The sequence below is a fragment of the Lissotriton vulgaris genome, chromosome 6 (assembly GCF_964263255.1).
Source record: "Lissotriton vulgaris chromosome 6, aLisVul1.2, whole genome shotgun sequence".
In the NCBI taxonomy this organism is placed as follows: Eukaryota; Metazoa; Chordata; class Amphibia; order Caudata; family Salamandridae; genus Lissotriton; species Lissotriton vulgaris.
In genome coordinates, this window is record NC_141694.1 from 258,413,272 (window position 1) to 258,431,180 (window position 17,909).

Genomic DNA, 17,909 nt, shown 5'->3' on the forward strand with positions numbered 1-17,909 from the left:
AAGTAATAAGGCACACGTTTTAAAATAGTTATGCAGAACCCCCGGCTTCCGCCTCAGGGGTGAGAAAGACTAGCTTTAAGTCAATGCGCGAGCGATCTCGCGCTGTTTATGAAGCCTGGGAGGGCGGGAGGCGTCCAGCTACTAGAGCGCCACCCTTCCTACCTCCAGTATGGCGCCCACGTAATGCGCGGTAATGTTCTAAAGGGGTCTGGTATTTTAAAAGTACAAAAGTTTCAAAGTATGAAAACAAAGTAATAAGGCACACGTTTTAAAATAGTTATGCAGAACCCCCGGCTTCCGCCTCAGGGGTGAGAAAGACTAGCTTTAAGTCAATGCGCGAGCGATCTCGCGCTGTTTATGAAGCCTGGGAGGGCGGGAGGCGTCCAGCTACTAGAGCGCCACCCTTCCTACTTCCAGTATGGCGCCCACGTAATGCGCGGTAATGTTCTAAAGGGGTCTGGTATTTTAAAAGTACAAAAGTTTCAAAGTATGAAAACAAATAAGGCACACGTTTTAAAATAGTTATGCAGAACCCCCGGCTTCCGCCTCAGGGGTGAGAAAGACTAGCTTTCATGAAGTCGGTGATGGTTTTGCAGAATTGTGTCGTGGGCCCGGGGGTCTGTAGATGAGCGTTCCTCTGAGGGTGGTCTGGGGGTCGGTGTGGATTTGGAAGTGTAGGTGTTCAGCGGCGGTTAGTGTGTCTTCGGTGTTGGTCATGACGCTGATGGTGTTCTTGTAGATGATGGCGATGCCTCCTCCAGTTTTGTTGACGCAGTCTTTCCGGGTGATTTTGTAGCCGTCCGGGATGACTATGGCAATGTCGGGGACCGAGGAGGAGTTCATCCAGGTTTTCGTGAGAATGGCGACGTCTGGTGCTGTTGTATCCAGGAGTTCCCAGAGTTCGATGGCATATTTGTGGACGGAGCAGGTGTTGAGGAGGATGCACTTGAGGTGGTTGTTGTTTTTGCTGCGTTCGGTGGGAGGTGTGCAGGTTCGGAGGCAGGAGAATTTGCAAGCTTGGCAGGTGAAGGGTCCGTGGGTGCGCCTTGGTCGTGGCTCGGTGACAGGCGGCAAATCGTCCTGTGTTCAGTGCGATGAGGGTGGCAGTGTCCAGAGGTTGTGTCGCTGGGCGCGGTCCAGGCGCGGACGGGCGCAGACGGGCTTGCCTTAGGCGCGGCTTCGGCGCGCCAGGGGCGTGTGCGCTACACGGTCTCGCAGCGGCCGCCATTTAAAGGGAGGTGGGGAACAGGGGACAGCTGGGAGGCAGGAGGGTGGTCAGCAAATGGGCACGGGGCGGGTCCGCACGGGAGGCAGAGGCGGGAAAACGGGGGAGCAGCGGCGAGCGAGGCTCCAAGGGAGAGAAGGGCGACAGTCACACAGGGGTACAGAAATCAAAATAGGCAGCAGACACTGGCACACAGGGAGCAGAGCAGGAGGGTCACAGGCACAGGTGGCGCTGCAGCGGTGGGGAAGCGACCTACCCAGAGGGTCGAGGGTTGCTGTCTCTACTGTGCAGCGGCCGCCATTTAAAGGGAGGTGGTGAGGAGTGGACAGCTGGGAGGCGGGAGGGTGGTCAGCAAATGGGCACGGGGGGCGGGGCCGCACAGGAGGCAGCAGCGGGAAAACGGGGGAGCAGCGGCGATGGAGGCTCCAAGGGAGAGAAGGGCGACAGTCACACGGGGGTACAGAAATCAAAATGGGCAGCACACACTGGCACACAGGGAGCAGAACAGGTGGGTCACAGGCACAGGTGGCGCTGCAGTGGTGGGGAAGCGACTTACCCGGAGGGTCAAGGGTCGCTGTCTCTACCGCACAGCGGCCGCCATTTAAAGGGAGGTGGGGAGGAGGGGAGAGCTGGGAGGCGGGAGGGTGGTCAGCGAATGGGCACAGGGGCGGGGCCGCACGGGAGGCAGCGGCTGGAAAACGGGGGAGCAGCAGTGAGCAAGGCTCCAAGGGAGAGAAATGCGACAGTCTCACGGGGGTACAGAAATCAAAATGGGCAGCAGACACTGGCACACAGGGAGCAGAGCAGGCGGGTCACAGGCACAGGTGGCGCTGCAGTGGTGGGGAAGCGACCTACCCGGAGGGTCAATGAGTGGAATGTTTGAATTAATCACAGCCACTGATAAATATTTGGGCGGAATCCCTGTACATTGATTTTGTGGCCATCATGCCCACTCAGATTTGACCTAGTTGGATGCTTATCAGCTTTAATCCTGCTCTACTATGAGTAATCTAGCCTAAATTGCCAAGCCAAGTCCTGTACACAAGCAACACAAAAGCATTTTCCCCCTAGCTGGGGCTCTTAATTTGGGTTTAACCACTCACATTGTTTCTCAGGGCAGCATAACATATCAAATTATAATAAGGACTGGGAGGTGGCTCAAGTAATAACCAGTGGTTGAGATTAAATCCAGCATTACATTCATCACTTGTTTTGCATATTTCAGTGCAAAACCACAAGTGCAAAGGTTATGCCAAAGCATGGGCCCATGAGAAGGTGCCACTGAAACCGAGCTTCACCCGATTTAAGACCTGCAATCATGGTAAAACCGGTCTTGGCTCGATTGTATTCGGTTCAGGGAAGACATAGCCTCAGATTTCAGGCTGAAAAGTTAGTTTTGGAACAGGGTCAAGACTGATTTGTATATGGCTCAGTCCAATTGAGACAGCAGGCTGTATAAATAACAATAGACTAGAAGGTAGCCCTGGTAATTCACTGTGGACTGTGGCTGACATTAATTTGAACATTCAACCCAAGACATTTGTATTTTTCAGTGCTACACACAAGTTAGTCAAAACATACTTTGCCTTGATAAATTGGGTTGGTTTTAAAAATGTCAATCATTTGTGTGTAGGTGTTTTAGGTGCTGTAAGAATTAGATGGTCATAAGGTGTCATAGTGCTGGTCACTATTTGGCACAGGCAAACTGTAGTATTTGGGACAGGGAAACTGCTGCTAGTGTTTCCTGTCTTGCACTATGACACATGAAAGTCCCAGGCAGGAAGATCAAACAATAACCCCCAATATGCAGAGAGTAAACGTTCTGCACATCAGGGCAATTGTCTTTTAGTTTTCAAGAAACATATTCTCACTTTGGGAGATTATTTCTTGAAAACAAAATAACCTTTGCAAGTGCGCAGAATAAACATGGTGCATGCTTGGCAAAGTTTACTGCCTTCAGTGGGGCAACCATACTAGTGGCTCAACTGGAGCAGAGATTATTTCCTGCCTTCTCGTAATTATCTGCATGATCTACCGGGTCAGTCAAGCTTGAGTCACAATGGAAGAAAGAACCAGTTTGGACTCCTGTGAGATCAGAGGGGATCTCATATAAATAGGGGAGTGGATAGGGAGCTGAAGAGAGGCCTGTCTGGTGGCAGACACTTTCTGTCAGTTTGAAACTGAGACTCCTGGTTAATTGTATTAAAAGGGAGCGAGGAAGAGTTGCAAAAGGAAATGGGGATAGTAAGAGAAAGTCACAAGTATTGGGCAGGGGACATTCTACAATCACTTTTCAGTGCACAGGACAAGACTGGCCCCTCACAACCACTGCTTCCTCACACATCACTGGACTGAGGTAGACTGCATTCCAATGGTCAGGGGGTTGGTCTCCTGGTTACCTACTAGACGGGCACAATAAATAGGAGAAAAACTGATTCCAGGGGTTCCCAGCTGGCCACGGAGGACTGAATGAAAAGTGCAGGATACCTGGCTGGTGAAATACCTGGTGCTCTAGAGGGATGGAAAGGAAAGGGAGACTGAGAGACACTGGATTGGAGTTGTACTTTGCATGGATTGGGAGTGGTACAGAATATGTAATTGGAAGTAATATGGGAGTTTGCTGTACCAACTGCAATACATTTTGGAAAAGACTGGTAAGTATGGAGTTACTGAATAATATATATAACAGTAGCATGACCAAGACTCAGGCTTACCTGTTTCTGCGGCAGATGTTGCTGCGAGGAAAACCCGGTAGACCTGTATTCCTGGAGGAGGTCCATGGATGCAACTGCAAACCAGACCTGAGGATGCAAGCGAGAGAGAGGATACCCTGAGTTATCACAGACAATCATATAGATAACAGTAGAGAAGATGCCAGGGAACCTTTCACATCTGAGGAAATCAAAATGGAATAAAATAACAAATGTTAGAGATGCAATAACAGATGCATAGAGCCACAACAACTAAGAACATGTTACCAGGTGTCATTTCAATGTTTACAAAACAAATGAGAGGGACTGGGTTAAAACCTAAACGACAGAAGACTCGATCCCGCAGATGAGCTCACTATAACTGAACAGAAGGGCAGAAACTACACTCCGACACCCCATAAAACATATAATTTGAAAAACAAGAGTCAAGCTAGAATGGCCACTTTTTCTGATGTACCACATTCAGGAATTGAGAAGTAGCTTGTTTACGTCATGCCTGCGAGTATTGAATTGACGGGCATGAAGTTGACTTCGGGTATCAAATCTTCATGAGAGGAATTATGAATAATATCAAAAGTGCGATTTACCTGTAATAATCTCAATTGATGCCTATAAAATCCGGATTAAAAACCAGAAAGTGAACATCATTATTTTCTAAATTTTGTCCCAAAGAAGGTGGGGTTAACCAGCTGTGCTTCACCGAAATTTGACAACTTGATTATTAGCTTTTTAATATTTTTCTCATAACTTGAAATTTAATCTTATAAGTCTTAAGGTGAGGTTCATATGTGTTTCATTTATTGGAGAATATTTCTTTGATCTTTTGTATGAAAACAGTAACAACCGATATGGTTCCCAATGAGGAACTGCAGTGAAATATTGCCCTACATGCAGTAAACATATCCAGCCTCAAGAAGCCCTTGCTGGCTATAACTGCCAGCCTTGCCTCATTGAAGGATTTTGAGAACCAAGGGGCATATCAGCAGGGGGCCGCAATAGAATTATCGGCACTTTAGCATCCGTTTTCGGGCGAAAAGCGGCGATACTTCTATTGCACTATCAGCAAAGACATGCTAGCGTGTGTCTTTGCTGATGCCTCTTTCCCTTAATGCCCAGCTTTGCATCTCTAATGCTATGCAAAGTGGGCGTTCCACATCAGAATAACGTGGGAAATGTTGCTAACCGACATTTCTCCTATTATTAATCTGTACGCTAACCTGCACAGGGATAAGAAAAGTAGCGCTAACCGCGCTTATCGCTACTTTCCTTACGCCTGCTTTCAATCTGATTTACAAACAAAACAGGTGATGGACCGAATGTGGCTCAATGTCACACACTCACCCCAGTCCAAAGATCTGGGCCCAAATCCATTGTTTTTTTGCACTCCACACCACCCTGGGTTAGACAATGGCGATATGCAAATCAGCTCTGACCCTGTGCCCCATGGGAACAGTCCAGTCCGAACTACAAAAGCCATGTCCTTCCCAGAACGGAATCAAGCATCCGAGGACCGGACCGGTTTCGAGGTAACACCTCTCATCAGCCCGGCTAGCTTGACTCCAGTGGTGTGGAGTGCCTGGGACCCACGTCTGGGCATCCCCAGCACACTTAGGGCATTGATCTACATTCTGTCCATCAAATTGTTTTTTGTAATTTTCAATCTGATTTAGCCATTATATCCAATGGAAGGTGGATATTATGGCTAGGCCTGCCCTGCCCTATCATCAAGCTATCGCCTATGGCTGTGCGTTTATCTCTGGATTTCCAGCTATAATCGCACATTTAGCAACTATCGCTTGGATTTTTATCGCTTTGGAGATATGCGTCACTGATAGCGCGCTATCTCAGCAATAAATCCAGCGATAGCCGGCGATAATTAACCTCGCGCTAAGCGCCCTTAGTGATAATTATCGCCGGCTGTTGCTGATATGCCCCCAAAAAAGTGACTCAATCCAAAGGTGAAACCTTGGATTGGGATGAGAGGCAAATTAAATGGACAGCGATGCAACCTTAGAGGAGTCAAAATCCAGCATTGTGCTGTTCCGAGATTTTGTTGCCAAAACCAGCAGCTTCAATAGAACCTTGATGACGGTGCATCCAACTTCGAGACACCCTTTGCATTCTTATCGTTTTACCTTACCCTGCTAAATTATGTTGACTCATGCATAATAATGAGGAAGGTCCAAAATTGTGACTCTATAGGATTGGAGTGTCTTTTGTAATAAGAGCGATTCTTGAAAACATGGGAACATGTAATATTCATAAACTGTAAATGTATATGCTACAGTTAGTTCAGTTGACCACAGCTTGCATACTCTAAGCCATTAACTTACTTCTTGCAGATATTCCTACATGATAATTGTCATGATAAGACCCCTGTACCTCATAGAGGTTCAAAACGTCTTCGGCAAAACATGATAACAAACAAATTACATGACAGAGTTTATCAACGGGCTGCTGAGAACCAGATAGTTGTTCGTTATGAACACACAATCATTCTCACTATATTTCCCTCTTCTGTAGTTTCTTTGGGTTGAGGTGTTTATTCTCTTCACTTGGGACACACGGCCCTGCTAAGATTTTTGTAATATTTGTTATTTCTTGTCCATGTGATTCAACAATTAGATAAAGATCAAACCCAAGTGAGGGTTGGTGACATATTGTAGAATGGTAGCATCCAATGTATGCAGCGACTTCACTGACTATTGGAAAACTTTATAAACTATACCACTGAGGGCCACTGTTTATGAATATCTCTATGAGCAGATGCCAGAAAACAGATCAGCAGAACACCATTGTTGCAATTGCTTTTCAATAAATCAGACTTTATTAAACGCAGCCCATATTTCGTAAACCAAACAGGACTGTGTTAAAAAGATTTTTCGTTTGTTTGTTTAAGAGGAGGCAGTGGTCCTGTGGACCACAGGCTCCTTTAAAAGAAACTTTTTAAAAATCATAAAGGAGAAGGGCTTGAAGCTATTTATTTTAGGCATTTGTTAAGCGCACTGTCACCATTGCAGGCATCCTGGTGCTGACTGGATCAGATGGAGGCAAGAAAGTGAAACACAGGAGCGGGAGTTATTAGACGGTTGTCTTGGGGAATAGCCAGGTTTTAATCCTTCTCCTAAATGGGAGAAGTTCAGAGATGTGCCTAATTTCGGCTGGGAGCATATTCCAGAGCTTGGCAGCTTCTACCTCGAAGGATCTGCCTCCGGATCTGACTTTCTTGAATCTGGGAACCACTGCTAGCTTGGCCTCAGAGGAGCGAAGCTGCCTAGCTGGAGTGTACCAAGCAAATTTCGATTGTAGGGAGGCAGGACCAATCCCATGGAGCGCCCTGAATGCTATACAAAGGGATTTGAATTGTACTCTCTGCCTCACCAGTAACCAGTGGAGTTTGCACAGAGAGGACGGCCCGTGTGCTCTTCTAGGAAGCCCCAAGGCCAATTTAGCAGCTGCTGATTGGACCCTTTGGAGCCTATCCAGCAAGAACCCAGGGGATCCCAGCAGAAGGGCATTGCAATAGTCCAGTCTGCTGAGGATGGTACATCTTACCACTTGGGCGCGCGCATGAGAGGGAAGGAGAGGCAGTACTTTCCTTAGGGATCGGAGGATGGCAAAACAGCAAGTCGTAGTCTTTTGTATATGCGTCTCCATACTGAGCCTGTGGTCCAGCATGACCCCAAGGTTACGGACTGATTCCACCGGCCGGACTATGGTCCCAGTTTCAGGGGGCCAGAAGTTATCTGGGAATGGCCGTGGAATCTTAGTACCAGCGCTAAAGAGCACCTCCGTTTTCCCTGTGTTAAACTGGAGGTAGTTGTCCTTTAGCCAGCGAGAGGTGTCATGCAAGCAGTTGTGGAAGACCTCAACCGAAGTAGAGTCCTCTCCCTCCAAGGAGAGGATCATTTGTGTGTCGTCAGCATAGTTGACAATTTTAATATTAAAGCTTTTGATAAGCGTAATCAGAGGTCTGAGGTAAAGGTTAAAAAGGATTGGGCTAATTGCAGAGCCCTGGGGGACCCCATGTGTAATCAAAGTAAAAGCTGACTGAAAGGGGTGGATAGACACCGCCTGCTGCCTATCCTGCAGAAATGAGTGGAACCACTGCACTGCCGACCCTCTTACTCCCGCCTCAAACAACCGCTTCAGCAAAATGTTATGGTTCACAGTGTCAAAGGCGGCAGACATGTCAAGCAGGATCAAGAACGCTGCCTGCCTTCTGTCTGCACGCCTCTGAAGCTCGTCCATAGCGGTGATTAGGGCGGTCTCGGTTCCGTGGGCCGGCCTGAAGCCAAATTGATCAACATCTAGTAGTTGGTGACGTTCCAGATGGTTAGAGAGGGTGTTGCTAACCCAGCGTTCGACAATCTTGGCTGGGAATGGTAACAGGGAGATGGGACGATAGTTTTTAGAGCAGTCCGGGTCGAGAGAGGGCTTTTTTAACAAAGGAGATACTAATGCCCGCTTCCACTGCTACGTCCCTTTTGCTAAGGGGTTACCAACTCCTTTGAGGTGTTGTTGAAATATGAATGTTTTGTGACAGGTTTTCGGTGCAAACATTGATATTTTAGATTTTGATTTGGAATGTGGAAGGGATGCCTGCAACCTTTTCCTGATACAAAAGCAACAACCTTTAGGAATCTCATTTTAGGAGCTGGAAAATCTTTTCTGGGTCCAAAAGAAGGATTATGCAATAAAATAAAAATAAAACATTTTGATGGTGATGAATGCATTTGGGCCCACTAAAATGCTTAACAAATCTGTCTCGAAGTACAAAGGTGAAAATCTTCCCGTCACTGCTCAATCAGTCGGCTTGAATTCGTACCTTGGTTCCAGTCAGCCATGAACTGTTGTTTTTTTAATGGCACTTCACTTTCTCTAGGTGCTTTCTGTCTTCTCAATTTTAACGATCTAGGTATGCTTTGGCTCAGTACATTTTTCAGATTTTTAATAAATTGGTTTGGGGATTTTGTGTTGATTTCCTGTTTTTTAAATTATTGGTACTGTTGAATTTCACAGATGTTGTCATGGGATCTATTGCTGCTTGTGCCACAGCTACCATGGGGTTTGCTAAGATTCTCTTAGAACTGTCAGGGAAATTTACAAAAATATGACACAATGCTTAACAGCAGCCAAAGTTGCTGCACTGCATTACGTAAAGGGAAGAGTGAAAAACAGCCCCTCATCTATTATGATATGGCACTGTTTTTCTCTCTCCTGGCACTGGTGCTCTCAAGGCTGCCATGTGTGAAGGCATACACCCTTACACCAGAGCGGAAAGGTGTATCAAGTCTGTCAACCATTGGTTTTGTACTCGAAGGAGAGTCTTTCAGTACAAAAAGTATGCTTTAATATTTTTCTCACTTTGTATGTGTGCTGTCCAGTGCAGTACACATGCAAAGTATGAAAATGAAGGGGAACTTTAGAATACATTATGCCTACCTTGGGGGTGTGTAAGGTTTTGGCGTGAATCCCAGCGTATAGTTGTTAGTATGCATGTGGGTCAAAACCCATGGGTGGTTGCATTGGAATGCCTATGTACTCCCATGAAACACCCCCTTGACTCAAAGTAGCACAAAGCACTACTTTGTGTTACTTTGGCCAACTTTCCAATGTGAAGTTGCATTGGAAAGAAAACACCACCATAACACTTGGAACTGGGTTTGTACTACTAAAGTAATTCAAAATACACCTCACAGTGTTAGTAAATCTGGACCTTAGTTGTGGCCGAACCAGATTTGTTTATTAAGTTGGTAGGGGGTCACCCCTCTGAAAAGAATTCCCGAATTTCTCAGAAATTTGGTATGTCAAGATTTGTGCATATCATCAAGGGGAGGGAGTTGGAAGTGGGCTAAAAATGAAGCGTTTTGCTTTTTAAGCCCATAGGCATTTAAGGATGTATTGCTCTCTACTACAAAAAATACTGCTGAAAAGAATAATACAAAGTTTGGCATGAAACTTGGCTTTTACCCAGAATAGAGACTTTTTGTTATTTGGTGTATATATGTTTTGTAGATGTCAAGATATTTGCATTACAAAAACGACGTGTAGTTGATATAGACGAGTTAAAGATATGCTAATCAGAGCCTATGCTTATATGCAAATCCAATTTTAAGGATGATCAGAAAACATTTTGAAAAATGAATGCACTAGATTGCAGGAGAGAAAACCCTTTTCCTTCGTCCAATGTTGGCTCCACTAATATTTAAAGGCTCCACAGATCCTTGCAATCTGAGTGACTGGATGTTCATGTTTTTTGTGGCTACCTGAATATGTGGCATATCGGTTTACTTCTGAAGATCCTGTATCCTAATTAAATAAAATGTGAAGGACTGAACGTCAGTGGCTGAACCATCTCCTGACCCTGGAGACAATGTATGTGTGTCTTAGAGTGAAGATACTGTGCCCCTACAAATAGAAAGCACCCAGTTTTCCCAGTAGGAGTTGCACAATCTCACAAAGCCCATAGTTTCCATTTTGAGAGTATAGCTTCAGTGAATCTGCCATGGATCATTGGCGCATGAGTAGCCGCTTATCACCACAAATCCTTTCTGTCATATTAGATCTGTGGTTCTAGATCTAGAATTTAAAAAAAGGATTTGTTTTAGAAAGGACATCCCACAGTGTTTGGTCTGTCTCTGTTCTAAACCCAAAAGGCAATGTGGAATGAGTTGTGTCCAGACAAGGGACCTATGCCTAACCTGAAAAAATGCCAAGTTCTGTATCTAAAACTGAGGACACCGAGTGAGCACCAAAAGCGAGGTTCTTAATACAATATTTCTTTTGCACAGCCGAAGACCATGTACAATGGCTAATGTCCATACAGAAGTTAAATGCAGGGCCTTGGTAATCACCTGTCAAAAGCAAAGCCCCATACCCAAACCTAAAGAGACTAAGGAAGATACAGGATTTTAGTAAAACCCTCCCTGTGCATGAGCAAACATGTTCAGTGGGTTTTGTCAACAGAAAGCACGTAATCATCAGATATTTTTTTTTCCGATGGAAAATTTATATCATTATACCATAAAAAGTCAAAATCAAATTCTGTATAAAACACTTTGTTAAAGGCTTGGTATTGATAAGTACTAACAAGACAGACAGAACATTTTAAAATCCAGAGAAATTTCCTTAAACATTTCCATTGATTGGAAAGTATGGTTAAGATTTAAAAAGCTATAAAAACTGAAATTTGCCATCTATGCTGAACATTGCTGGTCTTAACTTGGCCCTTAATACATTGCTCATGACCTCACAGATTCCCACCAGTGGTGTAACAAACCATCCCAGCTTGATGTTCAATATGAAATAACTATGCATCCACCATAATTTATGCTAATTTATGTTGCTGTTCTGTAAGCATATGTGACAAAATTAGCTATTTTCTATATTATTCCCAGAAGATTATAGTTAAAGTTTGCTAAATGTCGGTGCAGCACTGGTATGACAGAGCACAGACAAAGGTAATGTCACAGGAAATCAGTGTTTATTTGTAAAAAAAAAAAGTCATTGTCAGGGCTGTTCTAAGAACTCCACTACAGATTGCACTAACCATTGTCACTGCCTGCACTACAAATGCATATTGAATTATTAAATACTGTTGCTGTACTTACCTTAAAAGTACACAAATATTGCCACTAATTGGTGGACTGTCATTAATGCCAAAGGACTGGCAAGCAACAGCACAAATTAAGCACTGCAGAAAATAAGAACACAAAAGTAGTATACAGCATCTTAGATTGTCGCTCTTGGCAAGCTAAGTATTTCGTTTTTTTGCATACTGATGAGGGCTCCGTCCACTTTTTACGCCACTTAATTGTAGGGAGTGCGCTCCTTTATAACACGTGGGCTTCTAAATTGCCAACTACTGTCTGGCTCACTCTTTAGTGAAGGACACTAGATTACTTTTGAGGCCAAGTGTCTGCAACCAACAATTGAAGGCAAACCTTGCCTTCCGTCAGAGGTTGATCATAAGCCAATCTCATGTCTACTGAGGTTTTTCTTGTGGAGACCTTGTGATGGATTCTGAGTATACCACATAGGGCTGCACAGATACTTCCAGAATGTCCTGCCGACCATGCAAAGTATCCAGGATAGTTTGAAATAAGCTCTTTCTGTCCCTGCTGTACTAATTAACTTTACACTTAGGCCATGTTTTTCTTTGTGATTAATCTGCCACCATTACTGCTGAATGCCATAAACCTGCCTATTAGTGGATGTACATTAAAATCACTGCTTTAACTCTATGAACTCAGCTTGACTTGGCTTTAAGCTTGAGGACCAGTTACTCCTCGAAGTTTATAAATTGTTTCAGAAAGACCAAGGTATGCTTTTGCATCTGCATACAATCCCTCCCAATCCAATAGCAGGTTTAAAGATTGAGTTTGCATTATTCCTACATTTAGAACAGTGATAATGATTGTTCATTCTGTAAATGTTTCACTGTTAGAATTGGTCGTCTCTAATTGGCAATGGTAAACACCTTTGTCCAAATAGGGACCCTTGCTTCTAGTCAGGGTAAGGGGCTACACTCCTAAAATAACCCCTGCTCACCCTCTTGGTAGCTTGGCACAAGCAGACAGGCTTATCTCAGAGGCAGTGTGTAAAGAATTTGTGAACTCATACAGTAATACAGTGAAAACACTACAAATGGACATCACACCAGTTTAGAAAAACAAGTAATCTGTACTAGACTTAACACAAGACCAAACGACAAAAATCCGCAATACTGTAATCAAAACAAGTTTTTAAAAGGGTAGAAATAGCTTAGTTCACTTTAGATTGTAAATGCGACACTTTACTCTCAAAGTACCTGGGATGCGTAACGCAAAACAAACAAAAGGGTCGCAGGGAAGGTGATACGCCGTTCCTTACACTTAGGGGAGTGGATGCGTTGGTTCCTTACTGCTGGGTAAGGGAGTTGAGGCTTGCTTCCTTACTGTGTGGAGAGTTGAAGTGCCGGTTTCTTACTAAGATCCGATGACGCTCTGGTGCAATGCGATAAAATGGCATCTTGTTTACGGTGCGACCACTTAGATGTGATGCGTGCATGCCCGACATCTGTGTGGCGACTCTGTGAACTTCTGAGGCCTGACAGGCTCTGCGACATGCTTCTCTGGGGATTTGATGACGACCTCTGCGATGGCGGCACGCTTCTCCGGTGATGCGACGCACGTTGGTGATTGAGTCGTGCTTCCAGCTCCCAGTGACACGCAGTCTCCAGAAGGCCCAGCACAACAGCAGGCACTTTTTTCCCAGCAATGGAATTCAGGGGGGAGCTGGTGGTGAAGTCTTGTACCTCTGAGACTTCAGGCAGGAGGCAAGCACATTGAAGCCCCTGGAGATTCTTCTTCAAGATGATGAAAGCACACTCAGTCCTTTTTCTCCTTTCTTTGGCAAAGAAGCAACCACTGCAGGCCGTCCCCCAAACAGCACACAGCACAGGGGTAGTCTCCTCCTTCAGTTTCCTGATTCTTCTCCTCAGCAAAGGTTTGTCTTGATTCCCAGAAGTGATCTAAAGTTCAGGGGTTTCGGCTCGCATATTTATACCCCAAAAGTCTGTATTCTCTATGTGTGAGGGATCCTGGACCCAGTCCAAACCTCTTCTGGGTGCAGTCTGTCAGTGCACAACTTCTTCCTTTGTCAGTGTGGGCCAGGGTCATCAGTTTCACCACAGGAGGTGGAGCCAGCATTGTGGAAGACAGGCACAGCACTATTCAGGTCCAGGTGCTACTCCTCCCATCACTCCAAATGCAGCTAGGTCTATTCAGCATAGTATTCGCTCACCCAGACTCCTGGAGCCACCCCAGCCCCTGCCACTCACAAACCAGACATGGAATACACAAACCTATCAGAGACATCCTGAATGCTTAGCAAGAAAATACCTACTTACTAAAAGTGGTATTTTCAAACACAGAATGTAAAAACCACCTTCACTAAGATGTATTTTAACATTCTGAGTTCAGGCATACTAACCTCGAATTTCTACCTAATCCCTGATTCAGTTAGGATTATAAGATGTAATAATCAAACTGCCCATTCGGGCCTATGGGAACAGGTAGCCTTGCAATAATGAAAAACGACATTGGCTGTAATTCACTATCAGGACATGGCACACACATCAGAGCATGTCCTACCTTTCACCTACAATGCACCCTGTCCATTGGGGTACCTTGGGCCTACCTTAGGGGTGGCTAACATGTAGAAAAGGTAAGGCTTGAGGACTGGCAAGTGTGTACACTGGCCAAGTCGACATGGCAGTCCCAGACTGCACACAGGCTCTGCGATGGCAGACCTGAGCCATAGGTTACAATCTGCTCCGGTGGGTGGCACAATCAGTGCTGCAAGCCTACCAGCAGCATTTGATTTACAGGCCCTGGGCACACGCGGTGCACTGTACTAGGGTCTGGCAAGTAAACTAAATAAGGCAATCATGGAGTCACTAATCCATCACAATACTTTACAACAGATAGCACTTGCACTTTAGCACTGAATAGCAGCAGCAAAGTGCTCAAAGCATCTAGACCAGCAAAAACATAGCAAAAACACAGGAGGCAACAGCAAAAAAATGGATGGGAGACCCATGCTTTTGTATGGCGTTTTAGGACCCAAGCGAAATTTCCCAATTCATGCCCTTATATAGGTACAATTCACATTGCCTTTATATAGGCATAGAAATCAAAACCATATTTAGACATAGCCCATGCAGTCCAAATACAGGCATGGCTACTTCCATCCGTACCAAAAAGCCACAACGATTTCTTGGAAAAATCGGCTTCAGCAGTCAGGGACATCCCCTTGCTTGGATATTGATTTGTCCAAGAACTCATGGAGTTTTCAAAAAACTACCATTCCCTTGGGGTTCTTTGATGACGTTATTATGCCCAACTTTACGTCAAACTAGGCACCTTCAAGGTATAAATATGCCTTCACTTGCTGTAGCAATGACACAGTGGTTCGCAGCAGCTCGACGATCTACTTGCCTTACCAAGCTCGCTACAGCAAGCGCCGAAGGAAGCCGACCCTCCAGCTGATGCACTGATCGAGAAGCTGTCCTTTCTCTCGCTGAGAATCCAGCTCCAGTGTTTCCAAGCTCCCCTTGCGGGGTGTTGGTAAATGGAGTCCCGAGACAAGATATACCAGACCTCCCTAAGTCTAAACTAAGGTAAGGAGCTGATTAGACCCTATGAGAAATCTTGGATAGATTCTTGGCAAAGAAACTAAACCTATGCCACACCACACTTACTTCTTCCCTCTTACTAGACTTAGGTTAGGTTCATTGGTTTAGGCGTATTTTAGAAGCACCAGTTGAGTACTTTTAGCCTTTGTTATTTATGCATGGATTTATCTATGGTTTAGAAACCATACAATGCTTCTACAGTATTATTTTATATTACTCTTCTCGCTGTACGCAATATACTTTGCAGCCTGTATTACAATTACCTATGGGTGAATTTTGCGGATAAGCGGTCTGCGAATTTACGTGAAATTGCAAAAAAATTCACGAATTCGCAGATTTTCCCGTGAATTTACGGATTTCTTTGCGATTTGCACTGGAGTACTTTCTACTGGCTAATCCAGTAAGTGCTACCTCGTTGGGTAAATGTATAGTGTTTTTCATACAGTGCAGCTGCGTAAAGGGCCAGATGATTTGTCTCCACTGACCATGTGTGCCTGTAACTTTGCCACTGCGCCAAAAGGCGCTGAGGTCTCTTGAGTGAACTGTCCATCATAGTTGGGAAAGGGCACAAAGACGTTTGATACCGCTAGTGTGTTGTGCGGGGCCAAATGAGCGGGGCTTCTAAGCTTGTCAACATGCCTCTTGTGTATAAAGGGTCAGAGAGCGAGCAGGGCAGCAGGTGAGGAGAAAGCAGCCTCCTGGTCACAGGAACTACACAGGGATTGCGCTCGAGAAACTCATGGATGCAAAGACCTCCCTGGAGTATTACAGCTAATTTTTGACGGCAGATATGGGGTTAAATAACAACAAAGCCTGTAAGTCAATTGGTGCTGAGGTATGATAGTTGACACTGGTGATTTTGCACAAGAGTAAATCAAAAGAATGACTATCAACAGTGGCTGATTAAGTCCTATCAGCCCACCAGATGGCGGAGCCTCATCATGTAGGACTCCAGTACCAAGGTAAGGGTGCAGTCGCCCGGTTGTAATTTGGCGACGCAACCCTAAACCATGGTATGGTCACCACAGTTGTTAGACCAAAGAGTGAGGCTGATATGTGCAGTGCAAAAAAATAAAATGAAGTGAAGTGTGTTAAAATGGCTATCAAGGCAAACAAAGACCTTTATTCGCGTTTGCCTGGACGTCAGATAAAAATAGTGGAGTAACAGTGTGAAAGAATCACTGTTTGACTTGCTTAGTAGAAGACGAAGTGAGATATAGAAAGGGCCAACATGTTTCTGCCTTAATGTGAAGGATCACTGGCATTCGTCAGGGCCATGTCAATATCTGCTACTGCAAGAGCACTATGATATGTGCAGAACTTTAAGAAAATTAGATTAACAAAAAAGTGAACATTTCAGAACCATCCTACCACATCTTCTCAGTATTGTTCTGGTGATGCGATAGGTCTTTCCTATATGGGGAAAAGAAGAAAAAACAGAAAAGAGAAGAACAGTGTAGACATTGCATATAATTATTGCTCAAAATTCAATCTACATCAACCATTCGGTAGTGGATGATATAACTGTGCAAAGCCAGAGAAAACTCAAAATACCCTCAGACTGGACCATCACTAATTAATGATAGTCAGATGTGAAGTGCATTGCATTATGTCACTCAAGGGTTAGCAAAATGTACAAATAACATTTTTTTTTTTTTTTTTATAAGATATGGGGTTAAAGCAGACTTGCCCAGCCTCGACCATGCTCACTAATGTTTTGGGCTGATTAAAACGTTACTGAATTTGAGCTTCAACTCGGACACCTGCTTTATTTATATCTGTAAGTGCTTCCTGTTGAGGTTTAATTTTTGTGACAGGAGCCTCGTGCCAGAATGAATCCTACCCTGCATAGTTATCCATGAAGATGCCGCCATTTTGTGCAATACCTCTACTCAACTGGAGTACTTTTTACTGGCTAATCAGTAAGTGCTACCTCGTTGTGGAAATGTATAGTGCTTTTCCTACACTGCAGCTGCGTAAAGGGCCAGAATATTTGCCTCCAGTGACTGTGTGTGCCTGTAACTTTGGTCCCTTGAGTGAACTGACCATCAAAAAAAAAAAAGAATCGACCCGCAAGCGAATTTGCAAATTTTGCGGCAATTTCGCGAGATTCACGGATCGCGAAATTGCTGAAAATCCACAAATTTTGCGAGCGGAATGGATTCTTAGCCCATGCTTAATTACGATTGTAGCGTTAACTTTACTTGCATGAGAAAGAAGTCTGTTCAATAAATCCTTTTATTAAAAACGCCCGTCTCTATATTTCTCTGCACCTCTGATGAAACGAAGCATGCACGATTGACTTAGTAAAATATCTATCTTTTGTTTCCACAACTCTGAAGATACGTTTATTCTTGGGGAAACAAAGCTGTCATGTTCATGCAGTTGTCAGAAACTAATTCCTTCTTGTGAATTCGAGAAAGTTTCTAGTGACCTCTTAGCGAGCTGGCACTCACAATTAAGTTTAGTATATTCGATAGAGACCTTGTAGACCTCAGTCCTACGTCTAATCTATGGGATATATATATTATTCCAATGTGCAGAGCCTATTGGGAATATAGGAACTACACTACAGCTCCAATATTGCCTGTTCTAACATTCACCATCACCGTAGAGTAGGCATCTTGCTTACAGGATGTTTGTTTCCGGTCCAGGGAGGACCCAGCTTGGAAGTTTGGGCTGGACTGTTCTCATAAGGAGAATGGTCAAGACTGATTTGCAAAGACTGGGTCCAAACTGTGGTAGTGTAGTGAGCAAAGAAACAATATATTAAACCCAGATCTTTGTAACTGTG